The sequence below is a fragment of the Peromyscus californicus genome, unplaced genomic scaffold, assembly GCF_007827085.1.
Source record: "Peromyscus californicus insignis strain IS unplaced genomic scaffold, ASM782708v3 Scaffold_4__1_contigs__length_199733344, whole genome shotgun sequence".
Classification (NCBI taxonomy): domain Eukaryota; kingdom Metazoa; phylum Chordata; class Mammalia; order Rodentia; family Cricetidae; genus Peromyscus; species Peromyscus californicus.
Genome location: NW_026294562.1, coordinates 137423141 through 137440983, shown reverse-complemented (window position 1 = coordinate 137440983; position 17843 = coordinate 137423141). Strand labels below are relative to the sequence as shown.

Genomic DNA, 17843 nt, shown 5'->3' with positions numbered 1-17843 from the left:
TTTACAGAGAAATAAATGCAAATGGTTTTTTGAGTGTAAGAAAATGTATCCTATCTCTCCTGGAAGAGAAATGTGCGTTAAAACCCAAGTGCCATTTTGCTGCCCAGATTGGCACAACTTCCACTTTGACAGTGCCTTGGTGAGCCTGTGGAGAGCTGTTCAGATAGCCCCTGCCCCTGCCAATGGTCTACAAGGAATCCAGACTTTGATTCTGCCCTGACCCCTTTCTGGATTACTAGGAAAACAACACTCTAGATCAATGCATGTCTGTGGCACACAGGGTCTCACTTTAATGGGTCTTCTTTTATGTCCCATGAGAAAGTAGTAAATACTTTCCTATAAAGCTCTTGCATGCTTGCATCAGACTAGTTCCTAGGCATCTATTCTTTGCTCCTAAACAAGTGACATCTGTGTGGAAGTGACCTTTGCTGATTGTTGTTGAGCTTGGGTCTTCATATTCTGTTCGTTGATCTTGTCAGGTAGCTCATGGAATCTACTGGATTGCATGTCTCCTGCAAACAAGGACAGCTGAGCATGTCCCACCCATGGCAGCCCATGTCCTTTATTAACCTCTGTTTCCTTCTCCCTTTGGTTGGGGATGAGGAGACAACACAGTGTCGCTGGACCTGTGTGGTCCCCTGGAAGAGTTAAGCTTGGCATATGCCGTGACTTTAGGCCCTCACTCTACTGAGGAAATCCCCTTCCGAGGGCTGCAAGGAGGGCTTCATTGGCAAAGAGCTTGCCCTGAGAGCATGAGGACTGGAGTAAAGATGCCCAGGGAGGCAGCACATGCTATGCTCCTAGCACTGGGCAGGTTGGAAAGAGGACCACCTTTGAGGTTTGCTGGCACCAGCATGGTGAGAGACTTGTCTCAAAAAAGGACCAGATTCTTCGTGAGGTGTTATCCTTCGGTCGGCACTCGCATACACTCAGAAGTTGCCATGATCTTAAGAGATTCTTTATCTGACTGTGTCAGCCAGCTTTCCATTCCTGTGACAAAGGAACTGAGACACACCAATGAAAGGGAAGAAATGTTTGTTTGGGGGTCACAGTTTCTCAAAGGTTAGTCCAAGGTTGACTGGCTCTGTTGCCTTGGGCTCAGGCAAGGCCCAGATAAGGTAGGGAGCAGATGGTGGCTCATGGTGGCTCATGGTGGCCAGGAAGCAAAGGGAAGAAGAAACGGACAGGGATAAAATCCCTCTCCAAAGGCGCACCCCCCAGTTCCACCTCCTAGTACCCCATCCATTCAACTGTGAACTCATGGATGGATTAACCCATGGCTGAAATCAGTTTCTTTCGAGCCAACCTCCCCTTAGTAGTGCCACTGGCTGGACATGAAGCCTTCCAAACACATGACATTTTATATGCAAATCACAACATGGTCCTAATTTGTGAGGGCTTTCTCTTCTCCCTGTAATTATGAACGCATCATATGTTTCAATTTTATGAAATGGTTTCTGCATCAGTTGAGTTCATCATGTCCCCTGACAAATTATTTGATGGCATTAATAGCTTTTCTAACACTCATGTGTTAAACCATATCCATTGTGATGTGTTTCCTATGAGGTGCGGGGCTCATGTGCTTTTTCACTTTAGGCTTTGGGCGCCTGTCTTTATCCTTGAGTGTGGCCTGTACCCTCTCATCATCCTCTTTGGCTTTACAGTGGGGCACATATGAGGCCCATCATACTCGGCACCTCGATTTCTTCTCCTCTGGGAAGCCATTAGTGTGTGACTGAGACAATTCGTTCCTGGATGGCTATCTTGAGACTCCCCGGTAGGCCAGATAAAGCATCATGAGCAACTTCCAGCCACTCAAGAGGCTTGAACAGGAGTGTCCCTAGAGTGTTCAAGGCCAGCTTCTGCTGCATTGAAAGTGGGTACATTTTACTGATTAAAAGCCTGTTCAAAATGGGGTGATGAGCTTCACCCAACTGGTCACCTCTCTCCAGTGTCTGAACCTGGGATCACAGTGGAATGAGGCACAGTCTCCAGCGTGTGCCTGCTACAGCTTCGTGCAGGCCCAGCATACAACCTTTCACTTTTCCCAGCTTGGAAACTCTGAACAGTGCACACAGTGAGGACCTTCCCCGCAGACTGTCAAAGAGTTGGTGATGGGCAGTTAGACTCACTCACTGTCCACCTCCCACGTCGACTGCCTAGAGACAGTGAGACTAGGCTGGGCTATGGATTCAGGTAGACCTGGGTCAAATCCCAGCTCTGTTACTTTAGGGGCTGTGTGTGTGACTCTGTGGATGTGAGCTAAGATATTATCTAAAGCCAGCACTCAAGGGAAAAAAAAAGCAGTCTAGCTCCCCAGGGTATGGAGATGGCTTACTCTAAGTGTGGTTGGGTGCTGGGTCAGGTGGGTTAGCCTCCATCTCTCTCCCTCTGTTCACAGCTTCTATCACATTCAAGGGTAAAGTCACTGTCACTTCTCAAAGGATGGTTTTGATGTCCACCTCCCCATCACTCGGTCATTTCTTCATATCCTACGGCTGCTTGCCCGAGCTGTGTGACAGCGTGGGAGACTTAAGTAGTGCCTGTTAGTTCACTGCGGTAGGATGCTGCCCGGGCCATCTTTGCTTAGGTGGCTGAGTGTCTGTCACATGGACTTGCTGAACTTCAGGTGTTCTGGAGGTAGGGAAGAGGATGCTGGCCCAAGCTGTGAGCATGGAGGCCGTAGGTAGCTGTGCTGCTGCTGCTGCTGCTGCTGGCTGCCCTCGGGCGGGTTGAGGCACACTGTTTTTGTGAAAAGGCAGAAGGAAGAACAAAGAGTTCCCTGGTGTCCAGCTGTCAGGCCTGTAGCTTGTTTGGAGGGCACCCAAGGGAGCCATGAAGGAGGTTCATTTCCCATCTTTCTTAGAAAAACTGTCGGTAGCTTGTGAGCTGCGGCAGACCCAACTGTGAGGATGCTTGTCTGTGCACTGGTGCAGGGTGAATGTCCTTCCATGGTGGGTCAGCAGCTGCATCCTGCAGAATGGAGCACTCATGCCGTGCTCCCTCAGGGCTGCGGGTGGGTGGGCACTAGCTCCTTTCTGCATAACGTGTAGTTCGGCAGACAGGTGAAGGGACTTGGCTAGTGGCAGAAGTCGGACTGTATTTTTCCAAACCCATTAAGGATCTTGAGCAGCCGGAGTTGCTTAATGGTCCTGAAAGCATTTGATTAGTCAAAGGCCTCTGTACAGCAGGTCCAGGGACACAGATTTTAAAATCCTCTGGGTCTGAAGCCCTGGGCTCTCTGCGGTGTCAGCATAGCCCGAGTCTCACTGTTACTGCCACCTGCCACCTTCCAAGGGTACTTGAGGCTAGCCAGGCTCTAAGCAAGCACTTTCCAGGGTATGCATTGGCCAGCTATTCTATCCCTTCCTGCTACCCAACCCAGGGCCCACTGCAGGCTGGGCCTCTGGTACCCCTCCTGCTGCCCAGCCCTCCCCCCCTTAGTTCTCCACAGTCTTTGCCCTCCAGTGATGCTGTGGCCCCAGCTGTCCTGCCTCCTAGGTCTCCCCTGGCTCTTCTCCTGTGTCTCTGCTCTTCTTTATTGGTGTTGGTGGCTCTCCTGGGCTCTTGTCACATTGGGAGAAGGTCATTTAGTTTCCTTTGGGACTTTGTGTTTTCAGAGGTCAAGAGTATGGTCCTTTCGGGGCCTTTTGATTTGTCCATCAAAGGTACCCACTGCCCACCTCAGTCAGGGACCGGTGACCCTTCAGGTGTAGAGCATTCCAGCCAGTTTCAAGATAGTGTGGTTTCTCTGGGGCGGGGTGTGGCGCAGGAACTAGGGGCCCCTTTTTGGGTAGGGTCCAACTTTTATTTCAAACCCTCCCCGTCTGTGCGAGCCTGTTGCTGTATCTGTTGTGGCTGTCCATACTTGGCAGGAGTCTCACACACTCTCCCGTCCCTCTGGAGTCCCTCTCTGAAGGCACCAATGGCCGCCTGCCTGCATTATTAGCAGATGGCTGTGGGGCACATGTGGTCTCACGGCAGGCAGGGAGACTGAGTGGGGAGATTAGTCTGGAGCCTTCTGACATTGTCAGTTTGACCTGGCCTGTGACTGTCAGCAACTCACTGGCTTCTGGGACCTCAGGTGCTCAGGCCCTGAGTGGGATGGGCAGAGGAGGTCAGAGATTTGATTGTTTTTTGGGTCTTTGCGTCCATTATTGAATGGGGCTAAGGTGAGGGATCAAGCCCACACAGCCAGAGCCAGCTGATCAGCAGAACAGTGTTTATTTGTTCTGCTGATTAAAAGAAAATTTATATCTGAAGGCTGCCTTAAGATTTCCCATGAGCACAAGCGGGTGAACGAGGGTCAAAGCTGTCCTTTAGAGATGGCAACCGCTCCATGTAGCCAAAGTACTTAGTAGATTTGCTGTTGACCATTAGGTTCAGAGCATTATGAGAGTTCCGACTGAGTTTAATTTCTGCTGTGTAAGACTGGAAAAGTGCACCTGCCTCCAAGGTAATAAGGAATTTTGTGTTTGTTTTAAATTGTGTGGCCCAATATTTGGATATGAGAGTCTGGACTTTGTGGATTCCAATTCATCTTGTTCTCCTGCTTTTTGGATGACCAGGTCATGCTGTCTCTCTGAGATGGTTCCTCATCCACTAACATGCTTCATGCAAAGTAACAAAACCACATTTTGCAGCAACAGGAATCTTTTTTTTCCCTCATATAATTGAGAAATCCAGTTGGTTTCAGGCAAGATTTGATCTATGGCTTGACCTTGTAATCATGGTCCTGTTTCTCTTTGTTCTCTCTACTGTGTGAACTTCATCCTAGAGTTGGTTCATATATTTTCCTATGTTCTGAGGCATATATTCCTGTCTATATTTCTATTTCTGCAGTGGAAGAAATATCTAAAGTCCTCAAAGTAGTCGTGTCCTTCTAAAACTTAATCACTGGACAAAGAATTGACGAAGACAGATACAAACAAACAAAACAACAGTTATCATGAAACGGAGAACTAACATAGAGGTCCTGGAGAACCCTGACAAACGCAGAGATACCTGGTGATGTGCTGAGCATCCATCATCCCACCTAAGCTCGCAGGAGCCTGGCATGGCTGCCCACAGAGCTAGTGTCAGCCTGCTCTGGAAGCCAAATTGAGATTTGATAATGGGCCTCCCTTGGCAATGACCCTAGGTTGCTGTCATCGCTTTGTAACAATGAAAAGTGTGACACAAGACTCCATTCACACAGGTGGAAGCTGTGCATTGGGTGTCCCTCTGTAGTAGGGAAGAACAGAACCAGTAGGATGAGCATGTATCAAAAGAGGGTTTTTAGAGTGGTCTACACAATACTGTCTGGGTAGTCCAACAATGACTCCATCCCACTGGAGAGACTGAGAACCCAGTAGCTGTTCATTTCTTGAAGCTAAATGTGTCAGCATTCCCAATCTGATGCTGTAGGCCTAGGGGATTCCAGGAGAGCTGCTTTCCTTTAGTCCATATTAGAAGCAGTTGAATAATTGGTTTTCGTGGTGATAGAGTACACCACCTGAGTCCTGTCTAATGTGAAGTTTGAAGTTTGGGGCCACGAATAGCAGTTTTGTAGCGTCTCTTAGCATATTGGAAAAAAAAAAAAACCAAACTCAAACTCAGAAGTGACTTTTTTTCTCCAAGGCTTGTGTGGGATGTAGAAATCCAGGGTATAGGATGTGAGCAAGGTCATCACCTTGTCACTCTCTGGGTGGGCCACCTGGTCTATGATGATTAATCTTGATTGTCAACTTGATTGCATTAAGAAGTACCTGGAGATTGGTGTTTCCAGAGGGAAGCAATAGTGGAGAAGATGCTCTTGAATTATGGCACTGGGGTGAAGGTGGGCCGAAGATGGAGAGAAGGCACCTGGAACACAGGCATCCTCTCTTCCCTCTTCATCTCCTCCATGAGGTGATGGCCTTCTCCCTCACTTGTGTCTGCAGCCTTACAGTTCATCTTGGGCTCCAGCCCAAAGTTACAGAGCCAGCCAGCCACCGACTCTCTTCCGTTGTTTATGTAGGTTTTTTGGTCAGCGATTCAGGAGTAACAAACACATCAGCTCTGCTATCAGCTGAGCTCCTGCAGCCTGAGTGTGAAAGACAAATTCCAGGGCCCTGGGCCAGATCACTGGGAGGCCCATGTCTGGGGAGTGTGTGGGTCTAGAGCACATGTGGGAAGGTGGTTAGGAGCCGATTCTCAGGACCTTCTGATCCAAAGCACTGAGGCCATCTGGTGGTCCCCACTCCTGGGGTTAGCCATGCTAGAAAACCCAGGCTACCTCAGGAATGTGGTCTCCTCTGCTGACTTCCTCTTTTAATGTATTCTAGAGAGTGCTCAGACTCTCCAACTTGGTGTGAGGCATGGGCAGCTGATGAAATTGACTATGGTGGGCTAAGTTGCAAAGGGGTAGGCTAACCTAGGCCTGGTGCTTGGTACTACAGATGCCAGGCTGGGCACAGGGTGACTTGGTGGGGCACATAATGGAGATGGTGACAAACATCACTGTAGGGGTAGCTCCAGGCTGTGTGACTCTGATGACCTTAGAACAAGATCCGTGTTTTCCACAGACTTCATTTAAGCCATATAACAAGCCCGTGGCATACGTTCCTAGGAACCCCTACCCCACTTAATTGCTGAGACTGTTCCTGACTGTGATCCCTAGTATAATTTCCATGTAGAATGCCTCCAAAAAGCAAACAAACAAAAAACAAAAACAAAACAACAACAACAAAAATATATGCATCAAAAACTTGGTCCCCAGGCTATGAAACTATGGGGAAGAGGAAGAACCTTCTGGAGGCAGGGAGGAAGTGAGGCTGGTGGGACATGCCTTTGCTTTCTTCCCCCTTGAGTCTCATGGCTCCCTGTGTGGTGCCCTTTGGCTGTGACTGCTGCTCCACAGTCCAGACACAATGGAAGTTCTGAAGCACCCAAAACTGAGTCAAGGCCCACCTTTCCTCCATGCTCTGTCACAGTGACTCATACTGACTGCTACAGTCACAGAGCCCCAGGTCTCCTGCTGGCACCAACCTCAGGCCCCAGGTGGCCTCTGGGATCTGAATTCTCTCAAGGAACCAGAGAAGGACTTGGGGAACTCCAGGGTCCCATTTCCAGTGAAGATCTGAGCCCTGGAGCAGCCATAGCTTGGTAGCAGAGGTAGGTGCCCCTGCCTCCAGCTGTCTCTGTGGGAGAAACAGATCTGCTTGGGATGTAGGACAGTGTGACTTTGGTCTCAAACACTGTAGGGCAAGGTCATCTGTCATCACACCCCTTCAAGATCTAGAAGACCTGAGTCTGGGGGTGGCAATGGCTGGGAGGCTTGGGGCAGCACACCTCAGGGGAGAGGAGGCAGAAGGAGGGTCTGGGCTGGTCACAGCCTAGTGAAGCTCGGTCCCCCTGAGGTGCTGGCGTAAGAGCACTTGCCGAGGATGGGCACACTTTTCTTCATGCTCGCATTTCTCACTTCTCCTCCCTCGGTCCAGCTAGAGGGTGATGAGTGATGAGAAACAGAAAGCACAATGTCATTTCCCAACAGATCAAGGTCAAAAGAAAACAGGAAAAGCCTGGATTAAACTCTTGTCACTTCGGCCTAAGTGTTTTGCCAGAAGGGAAGCAAGCTTGGAATTTATTAGGCATGCTATCGTGTCTGTCATTAGACAGTGGTAAGAAAGGGGGCTGTTTGAATCAAGATCAATTTTGGATGTGTATGAGAGTGTGTGTGCGTGCATGCGTGCGTGCGTGCGTGCGTGATGGTGCACCCTGTGTGTATGTGTGCGTGCGTGTGTGTGTGTGTGTGTGTGTGTGTGTGTGTGTGTGTGTGCCACAGCACATATTTGGAGGCTGGAAGGCAACCTTTAGGAATCAGTTTTCTCCTAAAACTGTACGTCCCAGGAATTGAACTCACATTGTAGGACTGTGTGGCAGGTGACTTTACCTGCTGAGCCATCTTGCCAACCCATGATTCTGATTTATATTCTCAGTAGAGATCTACACTGGAACATCTTCAGTAGCTTGATGGTGAGATTTGGGGATGCATCTAGATTTATACCACAGTGGCTGGGTCCACAGGAAGCATCAATGCCCTGTCTTCCTGGTCTCGCTGTCACATCCGCTTTCTGCTCTGTACTAGGAACAAGACCTTGTGTTCAGTCGCCTAGGGGAAGGGGACTGGGCCCACTTTTGAAGGGCTTATCAAAAACTGTATGTGCACATTTAAAGCACCAGAGAGACCAGTGTAGGGCGTCTTCCTGTTGGCGTCTCCCTGTCTCTTGCAGAGAGCAGTCAGCTGCTTCCATTTGTTGTTTTCTGTAACATACTGCATTTGCAAATATGCCTTTACCTATTATTTGACAGGCTGTCTGCAGGCACTTTGTCAATGACATCAGGTCACAGCATTTGTTTTTTTATCTGTCATTGCCTTCTTCGCTTAACCTTTTGCTGGGGGACTCTCCCCCACAGGAGTTGTAGCTGGAGCTCACCATGTCAGTGACGCGTGGTGCTGCTTGTCGGCTTCCATTGATGGATGTTCAGCTGCTTTCCAGGTTCTGGCTGTTACAAACAAGGCTGTCATGGATATTTATGTGTGTATCTTTGTGAACATGAGCCAGATTTGTGAGGCGTGTTTTAACAAGGAATTGCTGTGGGATTGAGGATATGAATCTTAAATTTTACTAGAAGTAGCCGAATTGCTTTCCAGAGTGGGTGGGTGGAGTAAGGAGCATTCCCACCGGTGTGTGTGTGTGTGTGAGTCTCCTCTTTGCCCTTTCCTTGACAACACTCAGCATTTCAGATGTTTTTAGTATTTGTTAGTCAAAATGTATTCCATACCTGTGGTGGTTTGAATAAGAATGGCCTCCATAGGCTCATATATTTGAATGCTTGGTCTTTAGTTACTGAAACTATTTGGGAAGGAGTAGGAGGTGTGGCCTTGTTGGAGAAGGTATGTCAATAGGGGTGGGCTTTGGGGTTTCAAAAGTCCACTCCAGGCCTGACTCACACACACTCTGCCTCCTGCTTGCAGATCAAGAAGTAAGCTCTCAGTTTCTGCTCCAGCACCATGCCTATCAATCACCCTGCTGCCATGCTCCCGGTCTTGATGGTCATGGACTCACCCTCTGATACTGTAAGCCTCAATAAACTCTTTCTTCTATCAATGGCCTTATTTATAAGGCGGTGTCTGCACAGCAATAGAAAAGTAACCAAGACACCACATGAGGCCTTGATTTCCATTCCCTGCCTGCCACTGAGATGGAACATCTTTCGTGTATTTACGTTTATGTATTTATACTTAATTGTATCTACTTATTCTTTGGGGATGACTGGGTCTACCCTTTGCCTCATGTCATCTTTTCTTGTGGTCAGTCTGATCCACTGTTTGATTTATGTATTGCAGATGTGTTTTCCCTTTTGTTCCTCTCAATGTGACATAGGGCTAAGACTGTGGACTTGAGGGCCATCCTGCCAGGATAAATCCTAGGTGTGGCACTTCCTCTGTGGCCTTGGCTAAGCTAATCAACCTGCACATGCCCGGGTCTCCTCCTATGTGAGTGGGCTGGGAAAGGCGACAGGTTCGTGTCTGTGAAGCAGCGTTTTGGTCCTTTCGCTGCTGCTATCACAGACTAGTGCAGGTTGGATTTCTGTGGCTTACAGTTCCGCGGTCTGGGAAAGGCCATATGAAGGCGCTCACGTCTAATAAGAGTTGTGTCACCCATGGCAGAAGATGAAAGGAAAAGGCAGAGAAGGAGACAGAGGGAGGGGAAAGAAAGGTGGCTAAGCTCATCTTCCATCAGAAACCCACTCCTGGAACAATTAAACCACTCCACTGATATCCACACTAATGCATTCATGAGGACAGAGGCCTCCTAATCTAAATACCTTTGAAAGGTCCTGCTGCTCAACACTTGCCTTTGGCTTAGAGCTCCAATGGGTAACCTGTGGGGGACACAGTTGAGCCATAGCAGATGGTGCCTAACTTCATCTAGCCATATCCTGCAAGGTCATATGGGAGCCTGTACACAGGCATTGCCACCCTTCCCACAGCCCAGGTGAGTTCTGTGCCCTCTTTTGATGGATCAGCAGGTGCTGCTGTACTTGGCTCTCAGCCTTCTGCACAACCCTCCCTTCAATCCCCAAGCTGCCTAAATAAAAAAAAACGAAATCCTAGCCTCCCTCCAGGGGATGCCTGGGAATGGGAAGGCATCAGGCTCCTCATAGCAAAAATAGAAGCTTCATTTGCTTTGGAGAAAATGACAGTGAGAAGGGCAGCCAGCAGAGGCGGCTGGGGAGGCTGGGGAGCCCTCACTGGTCCTGGGCACCTTGAGGTTGGATGCAGCTGTGCTGATGTGCCAGCAAGCTGTCCCTTCCCTTTCATCCTGGCCTCCCACTGGTATTGCTGTGGGTCTGTGACATCCACAGTCTCGGCATCCCAGGTCCAGTTTTTAATACCTCAGTATTGTACTGTCCTCTGGCGAGACTCCAGAAAACAGGATGAGTTTAATGTGGAGAATCATTGGAAAAATATGTCAGAGATTATAGAGTGGTCAGTCTTGCTAAGAAGGGCAAGGGAACTGTGCTCTGTCCCCATGATGGCATGGGCTGCATATGGGCAGTGGAAGAGTAATGTACAGTGGAGGCAGGCAATCTCTAGTTCCAGAAGACCTGTTAATATATAGCTAGGCTTTGCAGTCATGCCTTGCTCAGGACATGTTCTGAGAAGTATTGTTGTTGTGCAGAAACTGTCTACAGCAAGGAACTGTGACGTCCTTGGGCATATGATCTCTGGCCACTGTCATTGATGTGCCGTAATACATCACACGGATTCTGTGATACCATCTAATGTATAATCTCCGTCTATTTTCTTTAATGTGGTGCCATACTGACCAGATGTCATTATGTGCCATGTGACTATATTTGAGAGTGCCTTGGAGTATTCTCTGCAGAAGCAAACAGGGGCAAGCCATGGAGTAAGGTCTCGAGTGCTGCCTTGTTGATGCATTTCTGAGCCAGAAAGGCTGGTGGTCTTGAGAACAAGTTTCTGAGTATTGAACTGATTGAAACAGTTCACGTCTGTACCCCCAACTCTTCCTTTAGGGTGGCTGCCAGGGCTTCCTCTAGAGGCAATAGTCACGCTTGAAAGAACTTGTGTGAACTAGTGAAGACCTCTCCCACCTAGTCTCTGCTTTCAGATCTGGAGCAGGAAGTGAGAGACAGGCAGCTTGATGTCACTCATTGACATTGACGTGGCCCGTCACCTCCAGACTTGAATATCTTTCCAAGGCTGGGGCTTTGTAACCATGTTTGTGACGATAGTTTGCACATGCTTTTTAAGTCTTTTCGATAGCACAGTCAAAAGCACCTGCTGTAACAAGCAGTTGTTTTCGAAACTTTGAGATCATCAAAGACTCACTTTAAATCCAGCTTGTTCCCAAAACATTTGCACAAATAAGAGTCTTGAGATTTGAGCTTTTTATTCTGAAGATGCAGCTTGCACAGGAGGAAAATAACACACTCTCATCTTTATAAATAGAGTTATTAGCATTGAAGATTTTATTTGGCAGTCGGCATAGGGACTTGGCGATTCAGGATTTGAACATTTTATTTATAAACAGAAGTACCTGGGCTTCTGCTGTTTTGTTTCTCCTTCCCATTGGATCTGAGGACCTGGGACCCTTTTTGAGCTCAGCCTCTCTTTGCTCACAGAAACACTGCTATGATCAGCTCTTGGAGCTGTGCCTCTGGGCCACTTTCTCTCTTTCCCCTGGAAGATCCTTGCTCTGTCCACCTGAGCACTGTCTTTGTGTGTCACACCAATAAGTGACAGACCCACACCCTTAGTCCTCTGACACATACCCATGGTCCAGGAACCCCCATTTCTGTCTTCTGAGAAGTTCCATCCTGCGTGGTGTGTGGGTCCAGCCCCATCTGTGGGGATATGAGTCATCTTGTTGCAGTCTTCTCAGGGCAGTTTGGATGGGGTCTTGAGTTCCAGGCCTTAGAAAGACTGTCTGGTCTGTAACCTACCTGTCCAGTGCCTGCTTTTCTCAGTGAGGCATCCCAGGGCAAGCAAGTTACCCAACCAACAGTCCTGTGGGTGCCAGGGCAGGGGTGTGAGGGTGCAGGAGGAAGCCTCTGTCTTTGATGCTTCTGGACCTAGACCAATCCTTTTGGCAAGGACTCCTTGAGCCATCCCAGGGCCTCTGCAGTGTGTGGCCAGGGTCCTGTTCACAGATGTCTGCACATGTGCTCAGCCTCCATCCCAAGCACAGAATTTCAGACATCCCCAGTCTGTGTGTCTGGCATCCAGCCCCTTACAATGTCAAGTTTTCCAGTTAGTGCAAGGAAGTTAATACATAGCTCTGTGGTCAGCAGGATATTAGAGACAGCCCAGCCTGTCCTCTAATTCTCTAATGGGGATGCCAGTGTGCCTGGGTAGGATCAGAGTTGTCAACTCTACCTGGTGAGTTGGGTGTGTTCACTTCTCCATCTTCCTGGTTCCTCATTCCTTCCAGGTCCCGGACTTTATGAACCTGTAACAGTTTGCCTTGAATTTCCTAAGAAAATGCTTTCAAGGATGCTTCTGTGGTGTGTGTGCCACGCCTGTGCATGCCTGTGCTCTTGGGGACTTGGCTTTGGATGGATGGTCCAATGAGCTGCCCTGCCAGGAGTGGGAGTGAGGTTCTGTTGAGCAGTGTGTGTGTGTGTGTGTGTGTGTGTGTGTGTGTGTGTGTGTGTGTGTGTGTACACATACATGATCTGGGATGTCCCACAAACCATCAAAAGTAATCAGCAGATTTTGAATCATCCCCTCTAAGGAATTTTTATTTCCAGAATGCCTGGAAACACAGCATTTCAAAGGCTGTGTCTGACCACATGCTAATTTATTCCCAGAAACTTGCATGTTGAAAAATACAGGACCAATGGTGGCATCTGAAGTGGTGTCTTGTGAGAAAGTTAATGAGTGCTGGAAACTGATGCCAGAAATCACAAAAGTTACTTCCTGTAAGAAATGGGACCTCCAGAGTGACATATGATGTCAGGTGGCTGGAAGCTATTCATTGGATGTGTCCTCTATGTCTGATTCCTGCCATAGACAGGACAATAGCCCAGAATGCCGCTGCTTCTATGGTGTTTCCTATGGCAGGGTACCTTGGAGGATCCTACTGTAAGTATGGGGATGGAGGAATCCTTTGGCTTGAATTTACATGTCTTTCTGGGGGAAGACAAGCTGCAAGGTCGACCATCGGCCACCTCCATCCAAAAACTAAAACCTATGAGTGGATAGATCTCCTTGAGTGCAAAGTGTCTTAGTCCTGTGGGGAGACCTGCAGATTTAATTTCCAGTCTGAAGGTTGCAGGAGACTAGAAGATTATTCTGATGATGGCTGTGGGGTGGGAGGGTAAGAAGCAGGCACTGTCTGATCACCAATGGCCAAGGAGGCAGGCCAACCATGCCAGACTCCTGGGGAGCAAGAAGGGAGAGGAAAGCGTGTTTGGGGGTGGTAGGAATGGTTGGACACACCAGATGTGAAGAGAAGCCCCAGGAACCGCAGCAGGCACACTGCTTTCTTGTGTCCTCTTAAGCCACTGTCAGGAGCTGGAATTTCCCGGTGACCCAGTTAACTAGAGAGATAGTTACTGACCCTTCTGGCCTTCCAGGGCCTTCCCCTGGTCTCAGGAAGGTCCTGGAGAGGGCAGGGGAAACTGGTGGTGGTGCTGGGTCCAAGTGGTAGGTGACCTTGCATTTGAGTTAAAAGCCTTCTGGGAAATTGGGGAAGATAAACATAAAAAGAATGCAAATGAATTGCATCGCAGTGGACAGGAGCCCTGGCTCCACCGCCACCAGGGATGGCTGCATGGAGCCTATAAATAGACACTTAAAGCCTCGTTCTAAATTGAGTTCAGCTGTGGGCCTGTTTCCTCGCATGGAGAAGTATTTGTGTAAGGTATAACACACACCACTGTTTCCAAGCTGGAGGATTTTGTGCTTTCTTAGGGACTCTATGTGGAGCAGGTGGGGGAGCGCTGCTCCAGATGAATGAGACTCTGTCCTTTTCCTGGGCTTCACAGGAGAGGGAGCTCTGTAGAGAGAGGCTCTCTAGGGAAGGAGGCAGGGGTAGTTCTCCCTGGGCAGGGAAGTGAGTCCCTGGACAGGTTCTGGGCTTCTCCCAGGTACCTCTGGTCAGAGGCAGGAGAGACTAGATCCAATGCGCACAGGTCCTCTGCAGGCCCATAGTGAACTGTGATGATGCCTGATGGTCCAGAACGGGAGGTGAGACACATGCTTCTGGGGTGGAGTGTAGCCCGTATGGTGGGCTGCAGAGTCTAGCTTCCTAGCCAGTCTTCCTGGGGAAGATGGAGGCTCTTTCTCTTTCTCTCCACTGTGTTACCATTTTCTATTATGCTAACTGACACTAAAGATGACTACTTTGGGGAAAAGAAGCTTCATTTGGCTCTTGGTTCTGGAGGTCAAGAGAGCAAGGGTCCTTGTGTGTTCAAATGTCTCTCCCTCTTCTGGTAAGCCCACCAGGGTGAGTTGTGGGAGCTCAAGGTGGCGGGTCCTAGCTTGATGATCTCCTCCAACCCCCCACTCATCCCCAAACACCATGGTCAGAATAAATTTCCATCTCTAAATATGTCACAGCAGAAACTAGACTCCAACACTAGTCTTGGAAAGGACAAGCTGTATTCAGACGTCAGCACCGGGTGACTAGTTTGGGACTGTGGGGCCACCTCCTTAACCAGTTGAGGAGCAGGGGCACCATTTCCTGGTGTGCCAGTGAAGTGTTTTATCCAGGGAACTGTAACATGTATTCTATACACTAACTCCATAATCAGTTGATTTTGAAGGTTCCGGGGTGGCAAGCTTGTGCTGTGTAACAGGGAATAATTGATGGGAGTGTGGCTCCAGGGTTATTCTGGGGATCTGTTGGGTTTCACCTTCCCAAATGCCTTTCTAGCATTTTTTTCTTTCACCTTATTTTCCTAATGTGTTTATTAATATGTATATATTCTATTCTCTCTCTCTCTCTCTTGCTACCTCCGCACTGGTGTGTGTGTGTGTGTGTGTGTGTGTGTGTGTGTGTGTGTGTGTGTGTGTGTGTGTGTGTGTGTGTGTAGGCCAGAAGTGAACCTTGAGTGTCATTCCATAAGTTTCCTCCACCATGCTTTTTGAGATAGGGTCTCCATTGGCCTGGAGCAGACCAGTGAGTTCCAGGGATCTGTTTAGCTCCACCTCCCAGTGCTGGGATTACAAGCACAAACCACAGTTTTGTTTTGGTTTTTTGTTTTGTTTTCTTGGTTTTTTGTTTATTTATTTTTTAATGTGGGCTCTGGAGATGGGACTTGGGTCCTCACTGGTGCCATCGTTCAACACTTTGCCGACTGATGGATCTCTCAGGCCTCAGTGTTCGTTGTCTCCACACTCACGCCGCTCCTGCACGCTTTTGCTGATGCCCACATAGGAAGCAAGCAGCCCATACTGGCTGCACCTTGGGAAGTGAGTGTGTGGTTGAAATGCCTCATCAGGGGTGCTCACTTGGGTGTGATAAAGAGGCCTCTTCTGAGAGACAGAATCTGGAAGGCACTCACATGCCACCCATGCACTAGACCTTTGGGAAGGACCTGCAGCTGTGTGAATTCCTGCCCCTGCCACCCTAGGGAAGGCACAGAGGCTAAGGGTCTACAGATCCCTTAACAGTCTTCTGGAGGATTCTCGTTATCTCTCCCTGGACCTGAGGCATTTGCACGGGCTATGTGGGGGCAGATGAACTTCTCCAACACTGGGAGAACCTGCTGCTGAGGATGTCTGAGAACTGAGAATCACCATCTGGCCTTGGGGTACATGTGATAATGCAAGTATAAATCAGGTCTTTGTCCCAGAGTAGAAGCCATCAGCTCCCTGTGCTAGGAGCAAGACCCATTTCTTCCTCCCTAGTGAATGAAACTCCCCACCTCCCACCATGACCTCAGGCCCCACAGCAGGTAGAAGGTGACTTGCCTATCCTGTGTAACTGCCTGTGAAGCCTCTGCCCTTGGCCTTCTGTCTTGGAAGACCTCAGGAGGAGGCTTTTTATAAGCGAGCAGAGGAGCTGAGGAGATGGCTCAATGAATGATGTGTTTGCCCTGCAAATGTGGGTTTGGACCCTTGGCACCCAAGTAAAAATCTGGGTGCAATGGCCTGTGCCTGTAACCTCAGTTCTGGGAGAGCAGAGACCAGGAGGGTATCTGAGGTTACTGATTAGCCAGTCTAGCCAGTTAGTGAGCTCAGAGATCAGAGAAACTGTCTTAAAAAGAAGAAGAACTGAAGAACATGCTTGATGTTGGCTTTTGACCTTTACATGCATGCACAAATGCATACACACACACACACACACACACACACACACACATATAGACACACATACACAGAGACACATACGCAAAGACACACAGACACAGCACACCACACATACACAAAACGAAAAGAAACAGAAAATCCTTCATAATTTCATCCTTCTTTAGCTGTAGCATGTGGAGAAGGGGATTAGGGACGGTTCCGAGGACATTCCTTCCTTCCTGATCCAACCCAAGGTCTGGTCTTGAACCTCTCAAGTCTGTTGACTTCCCTCCTCAGCTTTCATTTGTGAAGCAGTCTGTTTAGGGGAGATGGAGGGCCCTGGTCCTCTTTCTGGTTCTCTAATGAACCGTCATGGCCAGGAGGGAGGGCTGAGACCCGTGACAGAGAAAGTGAGTGATGTCCTTTCTCTTCCTTTAATAACGCTTCGCTTCATTGTCTTCAACCCTTGCATGGACCCCAGCTGTCTTTGAAAGAGTCACAGAACAAGGGTTCTACACCAACCACTGGGGTCAAGCTTTGTTGTGGGAAAATGAATATTCATGAGGTCTTTGAAGAGCTTCATTAATATGCAGGTAGTCTCTCCTTCTAGAATGGTACATAAGCCATCATTATTTGCCCAACACGTTTTTCTTAGGGAAATAATTATGCAAGGAAATGGCTAAAGAAACATTTTAATTATTTGTTTAGGGTATTTTCTATCATCCTATTCATTCACTTTTGCAGGGGATTCAAAGTCTCTCATTTAAATTTGTGTGCGTGGAAGAGCCAGCCCTATATAAGCATCATTGTCGTTTCTGGAACTAAGTCATTTTTTTTTCTGTTCCTTCTGCTTTATTCCAGGAAGACTGGATCACCAGGAGGCTTTTCAGGACATTATCAAGGCACTCGTTTTTGGTAAGAAATCAGAGGCAGTCTTGCATAGAGTAGAAGTGGTCTTGCTTGGAATTACTTCTTGCTTCCGTCACATGGAAACTGGGATTGCCTTGGCAGAGGGATGCTCCACCATAGCAGATGGTCCAGTGCCATGCCCATTTCCAGGGAAATGCATGGGTAGAGTTCAATGCTCCTGAGCACAGACCTTTGAAGCTGGTGTTTGACTTGACTGTAAAGGCATAGACAGACCCGAGCTCACCGTTGATCATTTACTTTGCCTGGAACTGGTCCTTGCCTACCACCCCATGACAATAGCAATATGCACAAACCCTATTTGTCCTTTCTCTCTCAGACTGGTGTTCCTCTGAACTCTTGTCCTCCCAGGGAGTCCTATGTATTAAAGGTTGAGATTAGCAGCAGACCTGTCAGTATCCAACTCAGATGACTGCTATAGCTCCAGCATCCTCAGTCTGAAAATTAGATATCCCAAATGTGGTTGAATCAAGTTAGCTTTTTGAACATGAATGTGCAAAGTCCCGGGGTCAGTCTCTAACATTGCAAACAAATAAACATTAAAAACAAAACCCCTAAACAAGACAACAATATAACAGCAATAGCATACAAAGCAAAAAGTCTATCGAACATTCCCCTGTCTAAA

At 48.4% G+C, this 17843-nt stretch overlaps 1 protein-coding gene across 9 annotated transcripts in view; it reads left to right on the top strand.

The window, feature by feature from the left end:
- Positions 1 to 17843, top strand: part of Apba2 (amyloid beta precursor protein binding family A member 2) — a 232175-nt gene that overhangs the window by 97660 nt on the left and 116672 nt on the right. For 4 of the 9 annotated variants that reach the window (XM_052761559.1, XM_052761567.1, XM_052761558.1 and 1 more), the window contains exon 3: positions 17153 to 17206. The exons of 2 other annotated variants lie outside the window; for them this stretch is intronic. The gene's annotated coding sequence lies outside the window, so the exon portion shown is untranslated. The remainder of the gene's footprint in view (positions 1 to 17152; positions 17207 to 17843) is intronic. 3 more of the 9 variants (XM_052761563.1, XM_052761562.1, XM_052761564.1) reach the window with 1 other exon arrangement.